The sequence below is a fragment of the Hippopotamus amphibius genome, chromosome 17 (genome assembly GCF_030028045.1).
Source record: "Hippopotamus amphibius kiboko isolate mHipAmp2 chromosome 17, mHipAmp2.hap2, whole genome shotgun sequence".
Classification (NCBI taxonomy): Eukaryota; Metazoa; Chordata; class Mammalia; order Artiodactyla; family Hippopotamidae; genus Hippopotamus; species Hippopotamus amphibius.
The window spans coordinates 22,348,426-22,373,820 of record NC_080202.1 but is presented as its reverse complement, the minus strand read 5'-3'; the positions used below and the strand labels follow the sequence as shown (position 1 = coordinate 22,373,820).

At 39.6% G+C, this 25,395-nt stretch overlaps 1 protein-coding gene across 2 annotated transcripts in view; it reads left to right on the top strand.

Moving 5' to 3' along the window:
• The window catches only part of AATF (apoptosis antagonizing transcription factor), a 102,108-nt gene that overhangs the window by 5,600 nt on the left and 71,113 nt on the right, over window positions 1-25,395 (top strand). The gene's annotated exons all lie outside the window — the stretch shown is intronic.

The window sequence follows — 25,395 nt, the reverse complement described above, 5'->3', positions numbered from 1 at the left end:
AAGTTATTTGGTTCCCAACCCTCTCATCTTCCAGAGGAGAGAACCAAAGCCCAGAGAGAATGATTTGCCCAAAGTTACAGAGCTTGATCATACACGGCAGAGACAGTCTCCTGCAGCTTTTCTGCCTTACGATCTAGGAGCTGCCTTCTGCACCACACTGCCTCTTGTGTGCCCATGTGCCCAGCGGCACCAGAGGACTGGGGCCGAGGGAGATGCAGGGTGAGTGCCCAGAGGCTGGACTCACCCTCCCTCACTTGCACGCTGAGACTTAGTGTTGTTATTTGTTCTTTCAGACTTGGTTGGCTTTTTTAAAATAAAGTTATTGATTGATTGACAGATTAATTGGCTGCATTGGGTGTTGCTCCGTGCGGGCTTTCTCTAATTGTGGCGAGCCAGGGGGGCTACTCTTCATTGCGGTGCTTGGGCTTCTCATTGCAACGGCTTCTCTTGTTGTGGAGCACGGGCTCTAGGTGTGCGGGCTTCAGTAGTTGTGGCTTGAAGGCTCAATAGTTGTGACTCGAGGGCTCTAGAGCGCAGGCTCATTAGTTGTGCTGCATAGGCTTAGTTGCTCCATGGCATGTGAGATCTTCCCCAACCAGGGGTCGAACCCGTGTCCCCTGCATTGGCAGGTGGATTTGCAACCACTGCGCTGCCAGGAAAGTCCCTCAAACTTGTTTTTATAATATCATGGAGTTGGCATGAGAAGGGCACCAAGGAGGACATCTGATTTGGTGTCTGCCTCTTGGTAGAATCACCTTAAACCATTTAAGATAAGTGGGTAGGATTTCTAGGGTAAGGAATTCTGTGAACCTTTCTTAAAGGGGACTACCTGCTTTAATTAGGAATTACTTCCCAAGGGCCAGTCTTTAGATTGTGTTTCCTGCCACACTTGCAGGAACCCTGCAGATACTGTGAGCGAGGGTCTTTTGTAGCCTCTCCTCCAGCTCTTCCCTGCTTCCTCCCTCAAATAAATGGTAGCTTGGTAGTTTTCAGCATTTTTGAGATTTTTGGAGCGTTTCTCTGCTATCTTTAATGCCCTAGTGCCCTGATTTCTGGTATCTCTGCTCTAGATTAAATGTCTTAAATATTTCACAATAAAGCGTTTTCCATTTTGTTACTCATTACTCTCCTTGCTTGAGCCAACCCTGCCCCCTCTTTTTTTGGGATTCATCTCAAAATATAGATATTTTAAGTGTTAGTGGGTACGAGGGACACATTCTTACTCTTGGATACAGTTTCGTTTCTTTAGCTATTTTAATGTTACTTAACTTTTATTTTGCAACAGTTCCGATCTTTTTAAACTTTTTTTTAAACATTTTTTAGTTTTAGTTTTTAGTTTTTTTGACGGTGCTGTGTGACACGCAGGATCTTAGTTCCCTGGTCAGGAATTGAACCTGCATCCGCAGCATTGGGAATGCGGAATCTTAACCATTGGACTGCCAGGGAATTCCCAGATCTTTTTAATCTGTGTCTTTTTGTACTTAACTAGTTCCCTTTTTGCCTCATTGGTGTATTCCAGTTAATCTGACAGATGTTCCTTAATCTGACTGGATGGGTTGCAGCAGAAGAGGGAGAAGAAAGGAATGTTTGTTTGATATCACATATTCTAAGAGGGGAGGGTGGAGAGTTTTCTTTTTCTTTTTTTAAAAATTTTTATTGAAGTGTAGTTGGTTTACAATGTTGTGTTACTTTCAGACGTACAGCAAAGTGAAGCAGTTATACATGAACATATATCCACTCTTTTTTTAGATTCTTTTCCCATATAGGTCATTACAGAGTATTGAGTGGAGTCCCCTGCGCTATACAGTAGGTCCTTATTAGTTATCTAGGAGAGTTTTCTAATTACCAGAATTTCTGTGCATCTGAAGGGTAGCTCATTTTTTTTGGGGGGGGGGGTTATTTATTTATTTATTTATTTATTGGTTGTGTTGGGTCTTCGTTGCTGCGCATGGGCTTTCTCTGGTTGTGGCGAGCTGGGGCTACTCTTCTTTGCGGTGCGCGGGCTTCTCCTTGCTGTGGCTTCTCTTGTTGCAGAGCACGGGCTCTAGGCGCGTGGCCTTCAGTAGTTGTGGCACGTGGGCTCAGTAGTTGTGGCTCACGGGCTCTAGAGCACAGGCTCAGTAGTTGTTGGGCACGGGCTTAGTTGCTCTGCAGCATGTGGGATCTTCCTGGAGCAGGGATCGAACCCGTGTCCCCTGCATTGGCAGGTGGATTCTTAACCACTGGGCCACCTAGGAAGCCCAGGTGGCTAATTTTTGTTTCTACCTTTATGACAATATGATACAATATGTTGTGTGTTTCCCTATCTTGGTGAACAGAGTTTAAGAAAAACTTCTTGGTTACATTACTGTGAATGAACAGTTTATACTGTGTTATATAGCTGGTGTGGAATACAGGCTGAATTTGTGCTGACCCCCAAGCAAACACTAGAACTTATTTCCTGTAATTAAGTGTCTTTTCACTTTGGTTGGTCTTACAGTAAGGTCATACTGCCTGGGTTTGGATTCCATCTCAGCAGTGGATTAGCTGAGTGACCTTGAGCAAAGTACTGAACTTCACAGTAAGATGGGGATAATATAATTGTGAGGGTTAAAGGACATAATCGATGCAAAGCATTAGCACAGTGTCCAGCACACTGCACACCGCAGATGTCAGGCACGCGTATTCTCTTCTGCTGGAAGAGGCGTTTGGCAGTGTTGAGCCCTGTGAATGATGGTCATCAGTGTAACTAACCATCATCCCCGCTGTCTCCGGTGTTTTTTGACTTTTTATTCGTACTCAAATTCCCTATATAATGTAAATTAACCGTTTGTTCTGGAAAATCGGTAGCGTTATATTCTACAGTAATACTTACAATTCAGCTTTGGCCTCTTATGACTATGGAAAGGTGATCAGCGATTTCCTTATTGCCAAACCCAGCTAATCCCTCCCTGAAGCGTTCAACCTGTCCTTGAAATTTTTCCCTTAGGTTTTGGTGCTGCTGCATGTGATGTGTCTCCTGCTTTTGTGATTCCTTCTCGTCTCAGACCCCTCTTTTATCCTCTTGGTGTCAGTTTCACTGCGTTGAGGATCCTGTTCTCAGGCTGTGTTTTCTTGACCTCTCCTCTTCTTGGCACTGTCCTTGACTCTCATGGTCCTAACAGTAGCCTCTGAAACAGAGCGGACTTCCAGCCAGCTGTATTTTAGCCACAGTCAGGTGCTGAGCAGCATGCCTTTGTACCCTAAGCACTTTAAACTCTGTTTTTCAGAAACTAAACAAATGTCTCCTTTCTTCCCCAATGCACTCAGTCCCCAATCACCCTGGTATTACACATCGGTGATTATAACTCTCGCTGTGAAAAAATTTCAGAGGCATTTTTGGATGTTTTAGTAGCTGTGTAAGTGGTAAGTCATGAAGTAACGTTAGCAAAATTAAGGGATTTTCCATGCATAAAACCATTTCTCTAAAGAGGTTAACGTTTTCTCTCTGATTTTCTTTTAAAAACTTCTGTAGCATTAGGAAGTGGTTCTTTTATGTTAGTGGCAACAATACATAAGGAAGACGGCAAATTACTTAAAGAAACCTCAGCATGAGTTATTTAAAATTTTTCATTATGGAATATATCAAACCTGTCTAAAAGTAGAGAGAATTGTACAGTGAACCTATATACCATTAACAGCTAAGCAATTATCAAGTCACAGCCTGTCTTATTTCATCTACTTATACTAACTCTCCCCCTACCTCTGCTTTATTTTGAAGCAAATACAAGACAACCTGTCCTTTTATCAGTAAATCAGCATGAATCTCTAAGAGAAAAGAATTAAAAAAAAAAATCACAATACCATTATCCTACACAAAGTCATTAACAGTGATTTTTTTAATAAGCATACCTGGTTTGAATAGAGGGGAAATTGAGAGAGCATTCCTGTAGCAGGCGTTCCCTACCATCTTTTCAGAGTTTGCTCTATAGCTTTATTTATTCAGTATTTTTTAAAATTTATTTAATTAATTTATGTATTTATGTATTTATTGGCTGTGTTGGGTCTTCGTTGCTGCACGTGGGCTTTCTCTAGTTGTGGCAGTTGGGGGCTACTCTTCATTGTGGTACGCAGGCTCCTCATTTTGGTGGCTTCTCTTGTTTCTGAGCATGGGCTCTAGGTGCGTGGCCTTCAGTAGTTGCAGCACACGGGCTCAATAGTTGTGGCTCATGGGCTCTAGAGCACAGGCTTGATAGTTGTGGCACATGGGCTTAGTTGCTCCATGGCATGTGGGATCTTCCTGGAGCAGGGATCAAACCTGTGTCCCCTGCATTGGCAGGCAGATTCTTAACCACTGTTCCACCTAGGAAGTCCCTGCTCTGTAGCTTTAAATGAAGTGATTAAAGGAAAGCTAAACTTCAGCCATAATATGTTGACCTTTTAGTGAAATGTGTGTTATTAATGTATTTAATGAGATGCATTACAGACTGCAGTAAGCACCATGTTTCATTATAGGTCTAAAATGCAATATCATTAAAGACCTTTAATAGAAACAATGGTTGACATTTTGATATTTCCTATAAGCCCCCCACCCGAGAACACAGTATAATGTAATATAAATATAGAGGAAGTGTTGAGATTCTTTTACTTGCTTAAGAGTGTAAAAACAAATTCCACTATTAACAAATTACATTTTGTTTGCGCCCCCCCCACCCCCCACTCTCCCCACTTCTTGTTTGTGTTCACCCTCTCATCCCTCTGTGGCCCCTCTCCCAACCCCTCAACTGTTCTGACTTGAATAGACTAAACATTTTAATGCCAGTGTGACCTCAGCACTAAATAGACACCTTAAAGAACAACTTTTTAAATTTTGAGTAAGTCATGGCAATTGGAATCTTGATCAATAATGTTTCTGTTTTGTTTTTTAAATTTTATTAATTTTTAAGTAGGCAGTGTATTCACATGGCTCAAAATTCAAAAGATACTAATGACTCTATAGAGAAAATCCTCCTTCCCACCCGGTACCCCTGCCACCCAGTTCCCTATCCCATAGGCAACCAATATTGTCAGCGAAATTCCCCCTTTGTTAATTACTTAGTTGCCTTAGGTGACAAATCCATGAACATCTATTTCAGTGTTCTCTCAATTAACGCTTTATGGGTTCATGGCAGAGTTCTCACAAATGATCTGTAGTACCCGGAAATATTCTTAATTACTTGGGATAGGTTTAAGTATTGCTTGGGACGAAGGCACTTGCAAGCTTCTCCAAGTGTAGCATTGTGTAGGATTGAGGACCCTTATTACCATGGGCTTCATCTAGCCAAGATAGTGTGAGGAAGATTGGTCTTTTTGTTTCAGCTGATGGTGATCATTTTTTAAAATAGCTTTACTGTTCTAATTATAAAATTATGTCATGCCTACTTCAGAAATTCAGGAAATACATAAAAGCATAAAGAAGAAAATAAGGATTACCCATAATCTTATTGCCCAGAGGTAACCACAGTTGTCATTTTGATGAATATCCTTTCAGATCTTTTTCTGTGCTTACACACACACATACACACACACTTTTTTAAAACAAACACGGAATCTCATGTACTATTTGGTAAGCTTATTTTTTCTACTTAATATATTATTTCATGTCAGTATATTTAGATGTATATCAGCATTTTCAGTGACTACAGAATATTCCATTTATCGATTCACTGCAGTTTATTTAGCCAGTCTGTATTAATGGATACTCAGGTTTATTTCAGCCTTTCACTTTTATAAAGCATGCTTTGATATACACCCTTATACATACATATTTGTACATTTTGTCTAAAAGTAGCACTGTCCAATGAAAAAAAACAGGTAAAAGTAATTTTTGTAACGTTTTATTTATAGTATATAAAAATATTGTAAGTTTAACCTGTAGTCAACATATAAATATTAATGAGATATGTATATTTTTTCATGTCAAGTCTTTGAAGTCCAGAGTGTATTCTACATTTACTGTTCATCTCGATTTGGGCTAACCACATTTCAAGTCCTCAGTAGCCACATGTGACTAGTGGGTACTGAATTGAATAGCACAGATCTTTGTTCCTGGAAATTCAATTGCTGGGACAAAGGGATTGTATTTTTGTTTCTTTTTTTAGGCTTTTGGAAGATACTGCCAAGTTGGCCTTTGGAAGAATTGTAACCATGTAAATTCTCATTGGTAGCATTGTTTTCTTGTACTCCTGCCATCACAGAGTATTATTGATCGTCCTGTTTTTCCTAAACTGTAGGGGAGAAATGAAGGCAATCATTTCTTGATAACTTTCTGTTTGATATTTACATAATGCCTCTTGACTTAGCTTTGAAACCTATGCTGTGTTTGGTCTGTTTCTTAGAGAATGAGTTCTAGTAGGAAGACTCTTGGTCCCTATTGAGCTGCTACCTGATTTGTCCAACGTGGTTAATTAGGCATTTATACTATGTAGAGAGTAAAGTGGGGTCAACAGAGCAAGTGCTTTTCCAAAGCAACCAAGTGGGGGAACCAGGAAGAGAGTGTCAGATTCTTTCACCCACCCTGAAAAGATGAGCCCTGGGTGGCTCACAGAGCTGTGGAAGCTTGAAAACTACTGCAGCCAATCTTGTCAGAACATTTGTTTTATCGTTTTGGGTTTCTTACGAATTAGAGTTGTTTTCAGCCCTGGAAACAGTCTTTCATTGTGATGCGTTAGATAAGGAAGCAACCTGGACTTGCAATAGTAGTAGTAGTCGTAGTAGTAACATACGTTGTAGGATCACCCTGTCCACTGGATTCACAGTGAAGTCATACATATCCGTGTATGTTGGAGTCTCTTTGTACGCACATTTCATGAACTCACCTTTAACCATATGTGCCTGGCCAAAAGAAAAAGAGGGAGAGAGAAACAGCTTAAGTAGTGCCAGTGATTCTGCCTGCCCTCTTACTCAGTGCTTGTGCATGTGCCCTGGAATAAGCTTGGGTGGCAGGTGGAGTCTGCGGCTGCCGCAGTTATTCTTTGTTCTGGGTACCTCTCCAGTGAGCATCTCCAGTGAGCATCTTGTCGGACTGCACATCTAGTGGTTATAGTTACAGCTTGCATTCTTTGTCCAGTACAGTCCCCAAATGCAACCATCTTGTGCTTAATTGTTGAAGCGGCTGTAGTGTTGGAGGGGAGAAACTGATCATGTTGAACTTGCAGAGACTGTGGTGCTGTACTTTCTGAGCAATTTTAGGGATTTTTAAAGTAGTTTTGTGAGAATTTGATTTTTGCTTTATGCTCAGACTTTAGAGCCTGACCACTGCAAAAGATGCTACTTTAGTATTGTTATGTCTTAACACATGCTTAAATCATTTTATTAAAATCATACACGAATATGATAAATAGTACAGAAGCACTTGGGAAGACAAAAGTCCTTTGTCTTATGGTCAGTCTCATTCTATTTCGTTTTACTTTTATAATTTTAGATAATTTGCTTAGGTCTCTATTTCTTGATTTCTTTATCCTCTGATACAAAAGATGAGAATGCTACTGACAGGTTAAGATGAAGATTGAGCATTGACCATTTCATTTAGCGACATGGTGGCCATCCGAGACCTGGATGAGCAGTTTTGGTGGGGTGGGAGGGATGCAGGCCTGACTGGGATGGGTTTGCTAGAGGACGGGAAAATGGGATCTGAGACAGTGAGTGTAGATGACTCTTTCTAGGAATGTTGCTTTAGAGGGGAGCAGAGAAATGAGACGTTAGATGGAGAAGAATATGGAGTCAAGAGAAGTGTTTTGGTTTTGAGATGGGAGAAATAACAGCATGTTTGTATGTTGATAAGAATGATGCAGCAGGGACTTCCCTGGTGGCACAGCGGTTAAGAATCTGCCTGCCAACGCAGGGGACATGGGTTCGATCCCTGGTCCAGGAAGATCCCACATGCCTTGGAGTAACTAAGCCCGAGAGCCACAGCTGTTGAGCCTGTGTGGTGCAACTACTGAAGCCCACTCGCCTAGAGCCCATGCTTTGCAACAAGAGAAGCCACCATAATGAGAAGCCAGCACACTGCAACAAAGAGTAGCCCCCATTCGCCACAACTAGAGAATGCCCACCTGCAGCAACAAAGACCCAATGCAGCCAAAAATTAATAAATATTTTAAAAAAGAAAAAAAAATTATACAGCAGAGGGGAGGCTGATGATGATACGGGGGGCAGGGGGAGGGGCAGGGATATCTGCTCTAGCAACATCCTTGAGGAGGGAAGTGAGATGGAACTCGGGCACGAGAATGGGGGCCTTTGACAGTCGTGGGGACAGTTTAACCGTAGTGACAGGTGGGAAGACAGTATATACATAGACTCAGATAGGTAGGAGTCTCTGAAAATTCTTTTTTGATAGTTATATTTTCTTTAAAGTAGAAACCAAGGTCAAAAATTTCAAATGAAGAGTAGGGGAGGAGGTGGTAGAAATTTCGAGAAGGTATGAGGTAGTCATTCCATCCTTCTTCCACCACATTTTTACATTCTGCCCTGCAGCTTGCACCCGAGGTTCCCGTGCTCTATCCACGTATTGAGCTAGGAGTTGAAAACCAGTCAACTGCATTTACAGTGTGTTATTGTCTTGTAAATAAGGGTATAACATCAGGGCAGGGAAGAACTGGAAAATTACTTTTTCTTTCCTGTGTGTTCAGGGGCCTGTCTCCCAGGCCACTCGACGGAGAATGTTCCTAGTTTAGCACAAGTTCCTAGTTGCTAGTTCAAGTAGATCTTTTATAACCCTCCATCAGTTGCTTAAAATCATGCCATATTTTAGCTTGCTTCACATTTGGACTGTTTATCTGTTATAGAATTTTTTCCCTAGGTCTCTACATTTCCTTTTTTTTCCCTCTTATGGCTCAGTTTTGTCATCTCAATCTTTCTTCCCCCAAACTTTAAATCATGTGGTCTCTCCTCTTACCTTTTCCTGGTTTGAGTGGGTTGTTCTCTGGGTCTAGTGCATTGGGCCCTCCTGGGACTTCCTTTCTTTGCTTTTCTCTGGTGGAGCTGTGCTCTGGCCCTCTTGTCTTCCTGTATCTTAGTTTTTCAATTTGTTGCCAAACATACATGGGGAGTCAGTTATCTGATTTCTTGTAGATTTAAAAATGCTCTGCCCTCATTCGTCATTGATATGTTCTTCATGGATTGGGTATAAATTTCTGGGTTGAAAATGACTTTCTCTCAGAACTTGAAAGTACTGCCCTATATTAGTTTCCTATTGTCACTGCAACAAATTAGCACAAGCTTGGTGGCTTGAAGCAGCACGGCTTTATTATCTCACAGTTCTGGAGGCCAGAAGTCCTAAAATCCAGGTGTCAGCAGGACTGTGCTCCTTCCAGAGACTCTGGGGGAGCACCGGTTTCCTTGCTTTTTCCAGCTTCTCGAGGCTGCCTGCGTTCCTTGGCTCATGGCTCTTTTCTATCTTCAAAACCAGCAATCCCATCACACCAAGCATTCCTTTTCTGACTCTGACCCTAACTCCTCTCTCTTGTAAGGACCTCGTGGTTACATTGCATCCACCTGGCTAATTCAGGATCCTCTCAATGGTTCTGGGGATTAGTATGCGGACGTCTTTGGGGGCCATTGTTCGGCCTACCACATGCCCTGTTGTCTTCTGTCATCCAGATGTTGTCCAAGAGAAGGCGGTTGCTGGTGTGAGTCTCATTCCTTTGTAGGTGACTTGTTTTTGTTCTCTGGAAATGTTCTCTTTATTCTTGGTTTTTGGAAATTGCCTGAGGAGATGTCTGGGTGTGGGCCCTTTGCTATTCATGGTGCTGAGTACTCACCAAGCCCTTTTGGTCTGAAGACTGCATGGTCTTTCCGTTTTGGGAAAAATCTCCTCTAATATTTCTTCAAGAATTTCCTTCCCTCCGTGATCTATGCTCTCTTTTAGATATTCAACTGGATTAGTGTTATTTTGTCTCTTTGGTGTTTTTTTTCTAACAAGTTCCATCTTTTTGTGATTTTCTGTGTCTATGTTCGGAAAGATTTTGAGTTTGATTTCCTAGTTTGTTTTTTTTTTTGCAATTATATTTTTAATATCTAAATGGTCTTTTGTTTTCTGAGTGTTCCTTTTCTATATAATTAATATACTCAGAGTATATTATGTACATTTAAACTTCTTTTGCTTTGTTTATATTCACTTTAAAATTTTTATTTATTTTCTTTTACAAAGAGTTTTATTGAGATATAATTGACATACAATAAACTGCATATATTTAAAGTGTACAATTTGATATTTTTTTTCTTATTAATCATCTATTTTACACATATTAGTGTATATATGTCAGTCTCAATCTCCCAATTCATCCCACTCCCCCCGCATTCACTTTAGTTCTTAAAAGTATCCCTGTCTCCACCAGTTTTTATGTTTACTCTGGACCTTTTTTCCTGTCTTTAAAATTTTTATCCAAGTTATACATGTATATAATTTAAAGAGTCAAATAATTCTACAAAGCTTGTTTTGAAAACTGGAATCTGCTGACTGTACACTCCACTCCCTTCCCATACATAACCCACACTCCTAAAGCAACAATTATATTTTAAATTATTATTATTTTTTGAAGTCATGAGTTTATTTCTATATCTCTGTATCTCTGATATATTTTGTTTCTACTAGATTTTTCAGTTTTAGGCATCACTTATTGACTCCTCATTATGAAAATGAGGGTTTAGCCCTTGTTCCTCCTACACTCATGCACACTTTCTGTCCCTTCCTGGTTATATTGTAATTTGGTTAGATCAATAGTCAGTGTTTGCATTATTATGTCTGTGTAAACACTGTTCACAGCTGAGACCTGTAATATACGTGCCATGATTATTTTTCCTTTCCCACACATCATTTTGTTTTCTAGAGTTAATAATTGTTACATTTTTGTTTATTTTGTTTTCTATCCAGTAATTCAAGCCTGAACTTTTCTCTAGTTGTCTAAGTCTCCCCTCAAGATAATCAGTTGCATCAGCTCTTCTGCCAGCTTACCTTCCTAAAGCAGTCTCTCCCAGAACCTTTTGCCCTGCTCTAATCTGGACCGTTTACCCTTCTCTGGTGTCTGGCTGTCATGCTGGCATCTCCCTTCCCCACCATCCAGGAGATTACCTTCACTTCCTGCTTCCGTGGATCTCCTCGTCAGGATCTTTCTTGGCGTGTTCCCTTATTTTGGTGAAGCACACCCTCTAGTAGCTTGCTGAGAAAGGGTGCACGAGAGGGAAACTTTTTTAGACCTTGAGTGTCTGAAAGCACCTTTACTGTATCATCACGATTGACTTGCTGACTGTGTATAGAAGTCTATGGAATATTCCCTTGCCTTCCACGTTCCGTAGTTGCTGTTGATAAGTCAGAAGCCATCCTGATCCCTGATCTTACTGTTTTTTCCTCCCTGTTTTGAACTCTTTGTCCAAAGAATTCTGGAATTTCATGATGCTGCCCCGCGGCATGGATGTTTTCATCATTGTGCAGAGTGCCTGCAGGCCTTTTCAGTCCGGAGACTCGTATCTTTCAGCCCTGGGAAATTTTCTTGAAGTTATTTTGTCAGTGATTTTCTTCCCTCTTTCTCTTCTCTTTCTGGAAGGCCTATCATTTGTTGTTAGACTTTCCCTCTGATTTTTTTCTTCAATTTTCCAGTTCTTTCTCTGTTTGTCTTTTCTCTTTTCCCCCCTACTTTTTAATTAATTAATTTAGGCTGCATTGGGTCTTTGTTGCTGTGTGCAGGCTTTCTCTAGTTGCGGTGAGTGGGGCGCTACTCTTCATTATGGTGCAAGGGCTTCTCTTGTTGCTGAGTGCAGGCTCTAGGTGCATGGGCTTCAGTAGTTGCAGCAATCAGGCAGGTGGGCTCTAGAGCGCAGGGTCAGTAGTTGTGGCGCACAGGCTTAGTTGCTCCATGGCATGTGGGATCTCCCTGGTTCAGGGCTCGAACCCATGTCCCCTGCATTGGTAGGTGGATTCTTAACCACTGTGCCACCAGGGAAGTCCCCCCCTACTTCTTAAGACATTTCCTCAGGTTTGTTTTCTCATCTATTGAGTATTTTTATTTCTCTGGGGATATACCTGATGCGTGTGTGTGTGTATGTATGTATATATATGTGTATTATATATATATGTATATATACACACACACACATTCTTAAGAGTTTTTCCTGCGTAGTCTATTTCCTCCAAGCTGCTTTCTTTTCTTTCGTTTTAACCTGGGTGTAATATGTTAGATGTTTTCTTCAAATATTTGGTGATCTTTTGTCCGCTGTTGACTTCAAGAGTGGGGTACTCAGAAGCTGATTAGCAGCTATGTGTGTTTGGATGAGGCTCTTTGACTGTGGTTTCCATTGTAAAGTAATCTATCTGGGCCGTGTGGGGAAACCTCCATGTCAGTATCTTTAGATCTCTGCTCTTTATGGGATCTTAGTTGCTAGAGGGCTTCTAATCTCCTGCCTGGCTGCCAGCATTGCCGGAGGCCGGTAGGCTGGGGGTCTCAGCATTCAATCTGTGAACGTCTGCTTATTCCCCGTTTCGAAAATTATGCCCTTGCCTCAACTGTGTCTGGTGCCCCCCTGTTCAGAGACCCTATGTTTAACTCTGTTCAAAAGATAAAGCTTTAAACATCTGCGTGAGTAAAGAGATGTGTTGACTGTAGCCCTGCCTTCCTCTATTCTAGAAGTGCCTGGCACAGCTAGTTCTTGACTCTCCTGGGGTTGTTTTTGTGGATTGTGAGGGGATTGCTTCCTGTTTTTCACTGCCAACGCCAGAGTCAACTTAGCTCAGGTTTGCTAAGTTGGTTATTTGTCCATCTGCTTAAAAAAAAAAAAATGAAAAACTAGTTTATTGAGGCATAATTGACGTACAATAAACTGCATATAGGTCCCCTCTCTCTGCTGCCCTGTAAAGCAGCATCCCTGGAAGGAGTTGTCTGTACTCGCTGTCTTGGGTCCCTTCCCCTTGTTGTCTCCTGAATGCGTTCCAGTCAAGCCCGTATCCCTCTCGCTCCACCAAAACTGCTCCTCAGGGTCACAGGTGACCACCATGTTGCTGAATTAACTGGTCAGTTCTCACTCCTCGTCTTATGTAACCCGCCGGCAGCATCTGTACAATTTGGCCTCTGTGTGCACCCGTGAAACCATCACCACCCTCGAGCTCAGGGTGTGATCCTCTTCCCCAGACGCTCCTCAGCCTCTTTGTGATCTCTCTTTCCACCCCTCCCATCCCTCAGCAGTCACTAATCTACTCCCTGTCACTATTGATTGGTTTGCATTTTCTAGAGTTTTATATACATGGAATCATGCAGTTTGTACTCTTTTTGTCTGTCTTTCACGCTGTAATTATTTTGAGACTCAGCCGTGTTTTCGCCTGTGTCAGTAGTCCATTGCTGAGTAGTCTTCCATGATGTGGATAGAGCACATTTGCTTTGTTTTGTTTCTGGTTTTTAGCTGTTACGGATACAGCTGCCATGAGCATTCGTGTGCATGTGTTTGTATGGACATATACTTCCACGTCTCCTGGATAACTAGGCAGGGAATGGCTGGGTCACATGGTAAATCTGTGTCGTTTTCATAGAAACTTCCAAGCTGTTTTCTAAAGTGGTTACACCATTTTACAATCCCACCAGCAGTGTATAAAAGTTCTACTTGCTTCACATCCTTATTAACACTTGGCATGGTCAGTCTTTTTAATTTCAGATATTCTAATAATCATGTAGTCCATTGGCATTTTAGCTTAAAAAACTTAGCTGCTGTCATCTCTCTCATCCAGGTGTACCTCGGAGATATTGCAGGTTTGTTTCCAAGCCACTGCAATAAAGCAAATATCGCAGTAAAGTGAGTCATGTGAATTTTTTGGTTTCCCAGTGCATATAAAATTATGTCTGCACTATACCATTAAGTGTACAATAGCTTTATGTCTAAAAAAAATCTACATACCTTAATTAAAGAACGCTTTAGTGCTAAAAAACACTAACCATCATCTGAGCCTTCAGTGAGTTGTAATCTTTTGGCCGGTGGGGGTTCTTGCCTTGATGTTGATGGCTGCTGGCTGATCGGGGTGGTGGGTGCTGAAGGTTGAGGTGGCTGTGCTAGTTTCTTAAAATAAGACAGCAGTGAAGTTTGCCAATCTATTGACTCTTCCTTTCACTGATGACTTCTCTGTAGCGTGCAACGCTGTTTGATAGCATTTTACTCACAGTAGAACTTCTTTCAGAACTGGAGTCAGTCCTTTCAGACTCTCCCACTGCTTTATCAACTAAGCTCATGTAATGTTCTAAATCCTTTGTTGCCATTTCAGCTGTCAGTCAAATTCGCGGTCTTATATGGGCATGCTTGTGGCACTCCAAAACAATCACAGTAATAACATCACAGATCACTGATTACAGATCACCATAACAAATATGAAAAGAATGAAAATGTTTGAAATATTGCAAGAATTACCAAACTGTGACACAGAGACATGAAGTCAGCAAATGCTGTTGGAAAAATGGTGCCTGTAGACTTGCTTGATGCAGGGTTGCCACAAACCTTCAAGTTGTAAAAAACACAATATCTGCAAAGTGCAAGGAAGCAAGGTATGCTTGTACTTTGTCCTTCTTTTGTGGGTTTATTCCTTGTAAATTTACTTTAGCCAGTGAAATAGAGAGTTCAGAAATAGAGTCTCACAAATATAGGCAAATTGGCTTTTTAAAAAAATTTTTAATTTAATTTATTTATTTATATTATTGGCTGTGTTGGGTCTTCGTTACTGCACACGGGCTTTTGCTGTAGTTGCTGACAGCTGGGGCTACTCTTCCTTGCAGTGCGTGGGCTTTTCAGTGCGGTGGATTCTCTTGTTGCGGAGCACAGGCTCTAGGTGCATGGGCTACAGTAGTTGCAGCACGTGGGCTCAGTAGTTGTGGCGCATGGGCTTAGTTGCTCCTCAGCATGTGGGATCTTTCCGGACCAGGGCTCGAACCTCTGTCCCCTGCATTGGCAGGCAATTTCTTAACCATTGTGCCACCAGGGAAGCCTGGCAATTGGCTTTTTACAAAGGTGCAGAGTCAGTTAGTGGAGAAAGGTTAGTCTTTTCAACAAATGGTGCTAGAACAATAATACATTCATTTGCAAAAAAAAACTTCAACCTACAGCTCATACTTCATACAAAAATTAACACTAAATAGGTCATCTACTTGAATGTAAAATATAAAACTATAAAGTGGTTTGAAGAACACATGGGAAAAAAATTTTCATGAGCTTTGGTTAGAGAGAGTTCTTAGATCATCAAAAGTGTAATCCATAAAAGAACAAATTGGTGATTGGACTAAATCAGAATTAAACCTTTCGCTCTGTGAAAGACGCACTAACAGAGTGAAAAGACAAGCTACAGACTGAAAGAAAATATTTGCAAATCACACATCTGACAAAGGATTTGTGTCCAGAATATATAAAGAACTCTCAAAACCCAACAATAAAAAATACTCTTTAAAAAAAGGGGCAAAATATTTGAACAGAAACTTTACCAAGGAAGATATATGATGACAAGTGCATGAAAAGCTGTTTATTTAACATAATCATCAGTACTGATGAAAACGCAAATTAAAACCACAAGGAGATGCCCTTATATACCTATTAGAATGACTAAAAACAAACACCTGACAGCACCAAATGTCGGTAAGGGTGCAGAGCAACTGGAATTTCCGTGTATTGCTAGTGGGAATGCAAAATGGTATAGCCACTTTGGAAGAAAGCTTAGCAGTTTTTTATAAAGTTAAACGTATATTTACGAGATGATGTAGCAGTCCTACTCTAAGATATTTTCCCTAGAGAAATGAAAACATACGTCCACACAAAGACTTGCATGTGTGCTTGCATAGCAACATTAATCATAATCATCAAAGACTGCAAATAGCTCAAATGTACTTTAGTAGGCAGACAGATAAATTATGGTACATTACTCCGTAATAAAAAGGAGAAAAATATTGATGAACACAGAATCATGGATGAATCTCAAAGGTATTATGCTAGTGAAACATGCCCGTCTCAAAAGATCATACATGTACGTTAACATTCCATTTGTATGGCATTTTGGAAAAGGTGAAAACTGAAGGGACAGAGAACAGATCAGTGGCTGGCAGAGATTAGGGATGGGGGAAAGGTTTGTCGTCACAGAGGGGCAGCCCTGCTTTCTTCTTTGTTTCCTGTAAGTTTCTGTTTTCCTCTTCGGTAGCCTCGTTTCCTTGGAGTGTTTCCCACCTGTTTCGTGGTGGCTTGCCTCTGAGCCTTTCAGCCTGGCGTGATTGTGAGCATTTTGCTTCGGTTGAGGGAGGAGTGTGATAGCTGTGTGCTTATTCTCACGTGACTCTGGGAATATTTCTTACGGTAATGGGTACATGACACAGTGCTTCTAGGGATGGAGGAATGGGCCGCATCAACCTGTAGTGTCCTTTTTGCTTGAAAAATATATCTCTGGTACTAAAACCTTACCCCGAAGAGAATAATAGATTACGCAGAGCTTCTAGATTTTGATGTGGGTTAGAACTGAAAAATGAGATGTCTTTAAACTCCTTTTCCTCCTCTCTTAGATAAGTGATATAATGTGGTTTGGACACTCAGAGATTCCTGAGATTCCAGGTTCTGGTTGATGATTTACTGCAAAATTGCTTATAAATTGAAGTAGAAAATGTTTTGCAGACCTGGCAGCTTTCTGGCTTCACACCCATTTGTCACCCAGCATTTCCCTTTGTGTATAGAACAAGAATTAATTAGACTGCACTGCAGGAAAAGTTTATGGCTATAATTTATATAGGATGAATTTCTTTTTAAAGAGACAGCATTGTTTTGTTTTACCTATATATACATATAAGTGTGTGTATATATAAAGTGGGTTTTTTTCCTTAAAGCAGTGTCTGAGCTTCTGGAGTGAACACTCATTTTTCTGCTTAATGCTAGACGTTGGTGGGATAGATGCTTTTATGGTGATTGCTTTCTGATTAAACCGTTGGGAGTTTTGTTTCTGGTTTTTAAATTTACTGTATACTAGTGAGCAGGCCTCAGTTTTAGGTTTGCATTTTAGACATTGGTCAGAGTTGTCTGGTTTCCAGAGCTTTGCATTCTTTTGGTCTCTTCGAAGACTTAGGATTCTGTCTTTTTTAGGGTCTTGCTCATTCAATTAATGTTTTCATAATCAATGCAAGTCAGAACTTGCAATTTGTTCCTGATTTGCACATTAAAGAGCTCCATTAATTAAGAATCTCTGTGTTTGGCATGTTCCTGCAGGATCTGTGCATTATTTACATGGTAAAAGTGCAAGATGCAAGTTTCTCAGTTGTAGTGGCAATTGCAGTTAATCTTGCTTTTTCTTTCCTTCTTTTTCTTTTTTCTTTTTTTTCCTGGCTTGTGAATAACAATTAATTCACAACTCATTGAAACTCCTTAGGGATACATTGTACCAAAATAGGAACAAGTGATCCAAATGAGGGGGCCACAGGAAGAGCAGAAAGTAAATCCTTTGTTTAAAGGGAAAAAAAACCTCTGGAAGACTGTAGAGAATATATGTGTTTGGTTTTTGTTGGCTGTTTCACTTGGCTAAATGTAGGAGGTGTAATTCTGTTGACTCTGAATTTGCAGATTTTTTTTTCCCTCTTGATAATAGGAGTTGTACTGATAAATGAGGTTGCTTTCATAACCCAAATAACCCCAGACATTTAGAAGAACATAACCTTCATGCTTATGTCAAGTATGCTGTTTCATAATTTCCTGTTTTGAGTTGCTTTTTCATGAAATCACTTTCCAAAGTGTTTGAGTTCTGTTACCATTTCTTTCAGAAGCTTTGGTCAAAGCTGGAGGTAGTCTCCATCTTGATAACGTTAGATGGTATAAAAACAGTCGGAAAGGTGAAATCAGATCACTGGTTTAGTAGGTTCCTGCTTGCCAGTTTCAGCCATGGCTAATGCTTAACCTACTCATAACATATTTTCCCAATAGTAGCTAGTCCATCTTTAAAAATACTACGAGAAGCCGCAAAGCATTTTTTAAGAGAGTGGAGATGTTTTTTCCCCTGATATTTATGAAACTTCCTAGGGATTTTATGGGACTTAATTTGTCCTGATACACTCTTGCATTACAGTATATGTGTAAAAGCTTTACATATATGTATATATGTGCACACATATATATAAAGGTATATATAAAATCTTCACTGTAAAAAAAGTACATTAACAGTAGAGATGTATGTGAAAGTACTTCCACTTTCCTAAATCCTCATACCTCCTTCTCAGAAAAAACAATGAGGGGTGTATTCTTCCAGATATTTTAATATGTATATATTTTCTTCCACTATATGTACTTTTCCATTACTCTTTAATGGAAGTTTAACAAGGAGAGGAGATGAGGGGGGAGGATAAAAAAAATACAAAGGCTGTTATGCGACTTATAAATTATCTTAGAGAAAGTCAGTATGTCATGATAACCTTTTAGACATAATTCTCTCCTGATTATTATGATTATTATGTTTATTACCTGTCCCCACATAAGTTTGCCCGTATGACTTGCTTTGAAAGTTTGTTATGCTTGGACCACTACGCTTGACTTTAGTTTGAGTTCTTTGGTGATTTTTAATTAGCTCTCCTGTAGTATTGATTGTTTTGCTTGGTGTTTAGTCTCAGCTCTCCCAGATTCTGTTTTTCTTGAGGCAGTTGAGTAAATTTGCCTCTGGATAAATCCAAAATGCTGCTATTTTGAGACGAGTTTGTACTAGCTATTCATACTGTTTCATGCAAGGAAAAATTTTATAGGTGGAGAAGCTGTTCAGATATTCTTAAAGATTCTTACATCCTTAAGATGGAACATAATCCATGCTACATAAATGTCAGCGGTGGTGAGGGTTTGGAGGGAGGGCAGAGACAGATGTGCTAACTTGGGTAATTAGAAAGCATTTCCGGTGTCCTCAGTAAGACATAAGATAGAAGAGCATGAGTGAAAAGAAGTCAAAGTGACGTTTTGAGAATCAGGATGATTAATTTACTTCTGCCTTGGTATTTTATCACGCAAGTACAATGCTAGATGCCACTATCCTCTAAAAATAATAAAAATAGCTCCCATTTGTTAACTGGCACTACTCCCCAAGCACTGTATTAAGTTCCTTTTTTTTTTAAATTAATTAATGAATTTATTTGGCTGTGCTCGGTTTTAGTTGCGGCGTGCAGGATCTTCATTGCAGCATGTGGGATCTGTAGTTGCGGCATATGAACTCTTAGTTGTGACATGTGGGATCTAGTTCCCTGACCAGGGATTGAACCTGGGCCCCCTGCATTGGGAGTGCCGAGTGTTAGCCACTGGACCACCGGGGAAGTCCTGTATTAAATTCTTTACGAATGTCTCATTTAGTTCTCACGGCAGCCTGTGAAATAGAGGCTGGCTGATAACTGTGTTGTACAGAAGAGGAAATCAAGTCTTAGGTTAAGTAACCTGATTAAGGCCACACAGAGGCAAGGCCAGTACGAGGTCTGCTTTGCTTCACCACCTCTGCTCTAGGCCATCACCATGCACATAGTTTAACTCTAATATGTGTTTTGTTTTTTCCTTCTTTTTAAAGAAAATATGAGGGAGTAAAGAATTAGAATAAATACCAAAGCTTAAAGGAGAGATACGGAGATGAATTTGTTGTAAGACAGAGGGCTTAGGTATGAGTAGTAAGTGTATCCTTCAGTCTTTCTAAAGATGCTTCTGGGTTCTGCTTTTTCAGTAAGAGAGCTAGAAGGGCCCTTGGGGAATCAGCTGATCTAGCCCCTCCCTTTAAGACTTTTTTTAAGTGATAAAGAAATAGATAAATCTGTGTTTTTCTTATTATAAATGTGCTACATATTCATTACATAAAATTTAGAAAATGGCCAAGCGAAAGTAAGGAAATAATCTTCCTCAATCTCAGCAGCTAGAGTTATGTACTTTTAATATTTTGGTATATGGTATAAATATTTTCTAGTTTTCTTCCCCCCCTGTGGGTGTGTAGTTGGAACAAAAATGGAACCATATTCTATATTCTGTTCTGCAGTCTGTTTTTTTTGTACTTAACAGAGATCATGAATATTTTTCCATGTCATTAAATATTGTTTTACAGCATTATTTTTAATGGCAGCATAGACTTTCCATCATATGGCTAGTTTAACTAGTTCTTTATTGTTGGACGTTTGGATTGTTTCCAGTTTTTCATTTTTATAAATAATGCAATAAACATTATTGCTAGTAAATCTTTACTCACATATGTGATTACTTTGTTTCATAAAATAAATTTCTAGATGTGGAATTAGTGTGTGTTCTAAGGATATACACAGTTTTAAGGCATCTGACCTATGGCCAAGTCGCCCTCCAGAAGAGTTGGATCAGTTTACATTCTCACCTTCTGTATATGAATGTCAGTTTCCCTTATCCTTGTCAACACTGGATATTATCATTCTGTTTCATCTTTGTGACTTTGATAGGTGGAAAATGGTTTCTGCTGCTTTTAATTTACATTTAAAAAAATTTACATTTCCCACTTGTTTAGTGAGGGTAAACATTTTTTCCTTACATTTATTGGTCCTTGGTATATATTTTGTGACTCATACAGGGAAAATTTTAAATTAGTTCTAGGGATGAGTGATCTCCTTGTTAGTCTAATGTATGACCAGCTCTAAGTTCTCCCGCTTTTACTTTAATCTGTTTCTTTTTTTTTTTTTTTGGCTGCACCGTGCAGCATGCGAGATCTTAGTTTCCTGACCAGGGATTGAACCTGTGCCCCCTCGCAGTGGAAGCACAGAGCCCTAACCACGGGACTGCCAGGGAAGTCCCTATTTTAATGTTTCTTTTGATTTGATTATTCTATTGACAGGAAGAATTATATCTACCTCAGAAGACCTCTTTGTATTCTTGAGTATATTTATTTAATCTTAATCAGCTTAAAAAATTAAAGTGAAGTTTGTTTGTAGTAAAAAACAGTGCTAATTATTCCCCCCACCCCAACCTAACACTCCTGAAATATGTAATACGGATGGTGAAAGTCCTCTGTCTTTCCTGTTAAGAGTGTTCTTTAGAGAGAGCTGTCTCTAGCAGTTTGGTGTATATCCTTCCAGATACTTTATGTCAATTTAAACTTTTTTTAAAGCCATAAATGAGATTATAAGGATACGTTGAAGTAGAACCATCTTCCCATGTTAATAAATGTCTTACCTGTTCTTTCTTTAAAAAAAATACTGTGCTATCATTTTCTTTTTCTTTCTCCTGAAATGTTTTAAAGTACTCATCTTGTCATTTTGCCTCTAAATACTTCTGTAAATGGCTCTAAAAAATGGGACTGTTTCTTATGTAACACTGTCATCTCACCTAACCAAATCAATACTCTGTAATAGTCCTAATAATACGTCCACTCCATACTCAGATTACTTCAGTTATCCCCCAAAGTATTTATAGTTTAGTGTATTCAGGTCAAATTCTATTTATTCTTATCCTTTTCAACAGCTGCCCAGAAAGTTATCTGACTAAACTAAATTGATTTAACCAATCCCCTCTAAATGGGCACTTAAGGTGTTTGCAGTTTTTACCTACTATAAACAATGCTAAAAATAATGTTTTTGTATCCACCTCTTTGCTTTCTTATCTGATTATTTCTCTAGGATTAATTTCTAGAAGTGGAATAGTAGGGTCAGGAGGTATGTGTGTGTAAAACTTTGATACATTTTACCAGATTGCTTTCTGGATCCCTTGTGCTAATTAAACCCTTATCAGTTGTGTGTGGAGAGCACTCCTTTCTTCACATTCTTACCAGCATCAAGCACTATCAGAAAAAATATCACACTGTTTTAATTTTTTTTTAAGTAAAGCTTTTTTTTTTTTTTTAATGTATTTGGCCATTTGAATTTTGGAGACTATTAATCTATTTCTTAACATTTTCTTTTTTAGGTTAAGCAAATATTCTTTTATCTTGTGTTACAGGACCTGCCTTCCATCCGTATGATTTGGGCTTTCTTGAGTTTCTCCACTTTGCTTTTTCAAGTGTGGGGACCAGATTTAGATGTAGCATTGTAACAGAAGCTCACTAGTGTTTTTTATCCTGTCATGGTACTGAGGAGGGAGGTTTGTTGGTTTTTTTTTAATTAAAAATTTCCTTTCATTTTCCAGATAGTTTTGATACATAACCCATAAGGGTACATTGATCTAGGAAATTAAAAATGTGCAGTTTGCACAGGGAGGTCAACTTGATGATGGGTGATGACTTAGAGGGCTGGGATAGGGAGGTTGAGAGGGAGTCGCGGGAGGGAGGGGATATGGGGATATATATAAATACAGCCGATTCACTTTGTTGTACGGCAAAAACTGGCACAACAGTGTAAAGCAATTGTATTCCAAGAAAGAGATAAAAAAATTATATTATGATATAACTTTAAAAAAATGTGCAGTTTTTTTAAAGCTTGTAGTAGTGTTTCATTTTCTTCATCTGTGTAATGGTGATATATAATAATAGTACATACCTGAAAGGATTGCTGTGAGGATTTAAATGAGTTGGTACATGAAAAGTGTTCAGGCTAATGCCTGTTACTTAGTAGGTCCTTAATAAGTGTTAGCTATTAATCTTAATAGTGAATAGTTTTTTTTTCCCTTAGGCTGTTGCTCTGTGGCCACAGTATTTGTTTCCCTCTTCTTAAAAGGGTTATGTAAATAAATACTAGTACTAGACTTATGGTTAGTTCTTTGAAGATTTGAAATGTCAGGAAATGTACACACAGAAAGTACATGTCAGGAAAAATATTAGGGTGTCATTTTTATTCAGTTATTCACTCAGCAACATGGAGTCTGCCATTTGCCAACACTCGGCATGCCAAGGTGACTGGTTCAGTCCCTGCCTCAGGGTGCTCACAGTGAGATGTGGAGATAGGGAAGCTGCTTTTAAAGCATCATTTAAGTGTTTTTACATGAAAGCAACCTCTCAGCATGTTTCATTTTTGGGTTCTTGAATAAATAATGCTTACCTTCACTAATATTAAAAGGAACACAAATAAAGCAATCTTTTATTTTCTAAGCCTCAGTTTATCCAGGTGGCAATAATGACTGTCTTCATGAGAATGCACTGCACCACGCCTAACAAAAATTGTTACTTATTTTCATGTCTGTACTTCTTACATCTGGTGCAGTGGTTTTAAGACTCTTAGGAGTAGCCTATACATCTTATAATTGGCGTGTTCAAATGAGGAAAAAGTTACATTTGATTACCTTGCTTCAGTTAACAAAGGGTCAGTTTGTTGAGAACACACAGTTATTGAAGGTAGCAAACAGGGAGTCCACGTTTTGTTTGCTTGTCAGCATTTAGATTTGGAAATGATAGTGTAGTTAGATGTTCTGGCATGTGACTTAGGCATCATTTGTCCGGAACTGAAATATTTGTCGAGTACTTTTTATGGCCGAAATGATGTGTTAGCTGCTAGAGTGACAGGGCGAGGTCTGTGTCACAAGCGGCTTACGACGTACACAGTACAATATGTGCTAGGGCGGTTGGTGTGAAGGATGCTGAGAGAGGAAGGATGAACTGTGTGGGAATGCGCATTTCTAGACCCACACTATATAGAGAATTTGGGCACTTGGTTCGGGACAGTTGACTACCTGTTTGTTTAAAGGCTCTTTAGTATGAAAGGATCAGACTATTTTATATGAAACAGAAGGTTACTTGGATTGTGGTTCTAATTTTATTTTTAACAAGTTCCCTTACTTCAGGGTTTACTTTAAACTTTAATAGTATTTTAAATTGTAAGAATAATATGTGCTTATAAAATATTCACACAGTTCAAAAGTGTATCAAGTAAAAATGAAAGTATCCCCTGTCTCCCTGGGTAACTCCTATTAGACAGTTTAAACAATTACCTGTAAATAAAGTTGGATTTTAAGTACCTCATGCTCTGAGCGTTCACCCTTTCTGTTTAAAAGGGAAAAATAAATTTCCGTTTTCAGGGAAGTACTCTGGAACAATGGAGGTCGTCTAGGAACTGTGAAACAGAAGGTAGCTAGTGGATTTCCGGAAGTACATTGATCAGTTAGATGGCTGTGTCCTGTAGGGCTTTTTAAGGATTTATTGACACACTTCATCAAGGTATTTGAGAGAGTATTCAGGGAAACCTAGGAAATTCTGCAGTTCTTTTCCCTTCCTTATAAATTCATGCCTGGTCGGAAATTACAGCTTGAGTGGGATGTCCCTCCACAGAACTCAAATGCGCACTATCTATCATGTTACTTAGTGCGGCAGTAATGTAAAATGGGGAGGGTTTTTCCTTTTGGTTTCTTTCTGTGAGGGGGCTCACCCAACATCTTTTATCCTATGTCTCTTCATCGCTCCCTTATTTCAACCTCCACTTACTCCCCAATTCCCCACATCATTCTTTTAAGAGAAAAAAAATAAGTTTTGTCCACCGAGTCCTCTTTCTTATTTGATTTAATATGTCTTGGGTTGAATGTTTCTCACGAAAACACTTTGCATTCAGAATTAGCCCATCAAACTGTTTTCCTCCACAGACCCCTGCACAGCCTGCGTGCCTGCCAACGTGGGGCCCCCTGAGGTCGGAAAACCCAAGTCTGCTTTTGGCTTAGTTGTCATGATATTAGAATATAAGTCCCCACGCTCTGCTTTGAAAAGTTGTCCTGGTGGTGATTTTGTACCATTAAAAAAAATCCTACTTTTGGTTCACACAAGCAGCCAACACCGTAGGACGCTACTGTGTTCTTTTACTGTTCCAGTCGAAACATGGTCCTCCTACGAGCACATCCATTTCTCTAAATCGGGGGACGTATGTGTGCACACACCTGTATATGTGTATACCAACATAGATATATAAAAATCCAGGTTGGACCCACATTGGAAGTGATAGCGGCTCATCCACACGGTGGGTGTTAAGGAATTTGTAACCTGCAGTGCTCTTTCTTACTGGTAAGGCCATTCTGCTTGGGGAATATAGAACAAGCCCAAACAGTAATACTGACAGAATTCGGAATTATGATACAGTGGAGCCTTCACGTAATTCTTTGTTGAAGAAGTTAGGGCCTAAATGTTAAGGCTTATTGTTATTCCGAGTTGATAATCTCTGCCTTGCTTTAATAATTTTTCCTCATGCCTGGGTAGCCCGCGAGTTGCACAATAATCACTCACACAGCTTTGTAATCAATGCCCAAAGTAATAGGATTCCTCTGGCCACCGGCAATTAATAAATTTGTGTCTTTTTTAAAACACTAGCAAGTCGGGCCTGAAATACGACTGACTGGCTCTCCTCATTTGCATATTTATTGCAGTGGAAAAATTCTTACCAGATGATTGATGCTGAGCCTGCCTCTTGAATTCCAAGCAGCACATTATTATGAAATGAAAAATGCCGGCCATACAGTTGATTAAAGTTGAAGACAGTGGAATCGGTGTTTTTTAAGATTGTGGGAGAATTAAAGGCATATTTTAATAGATGTTGACAA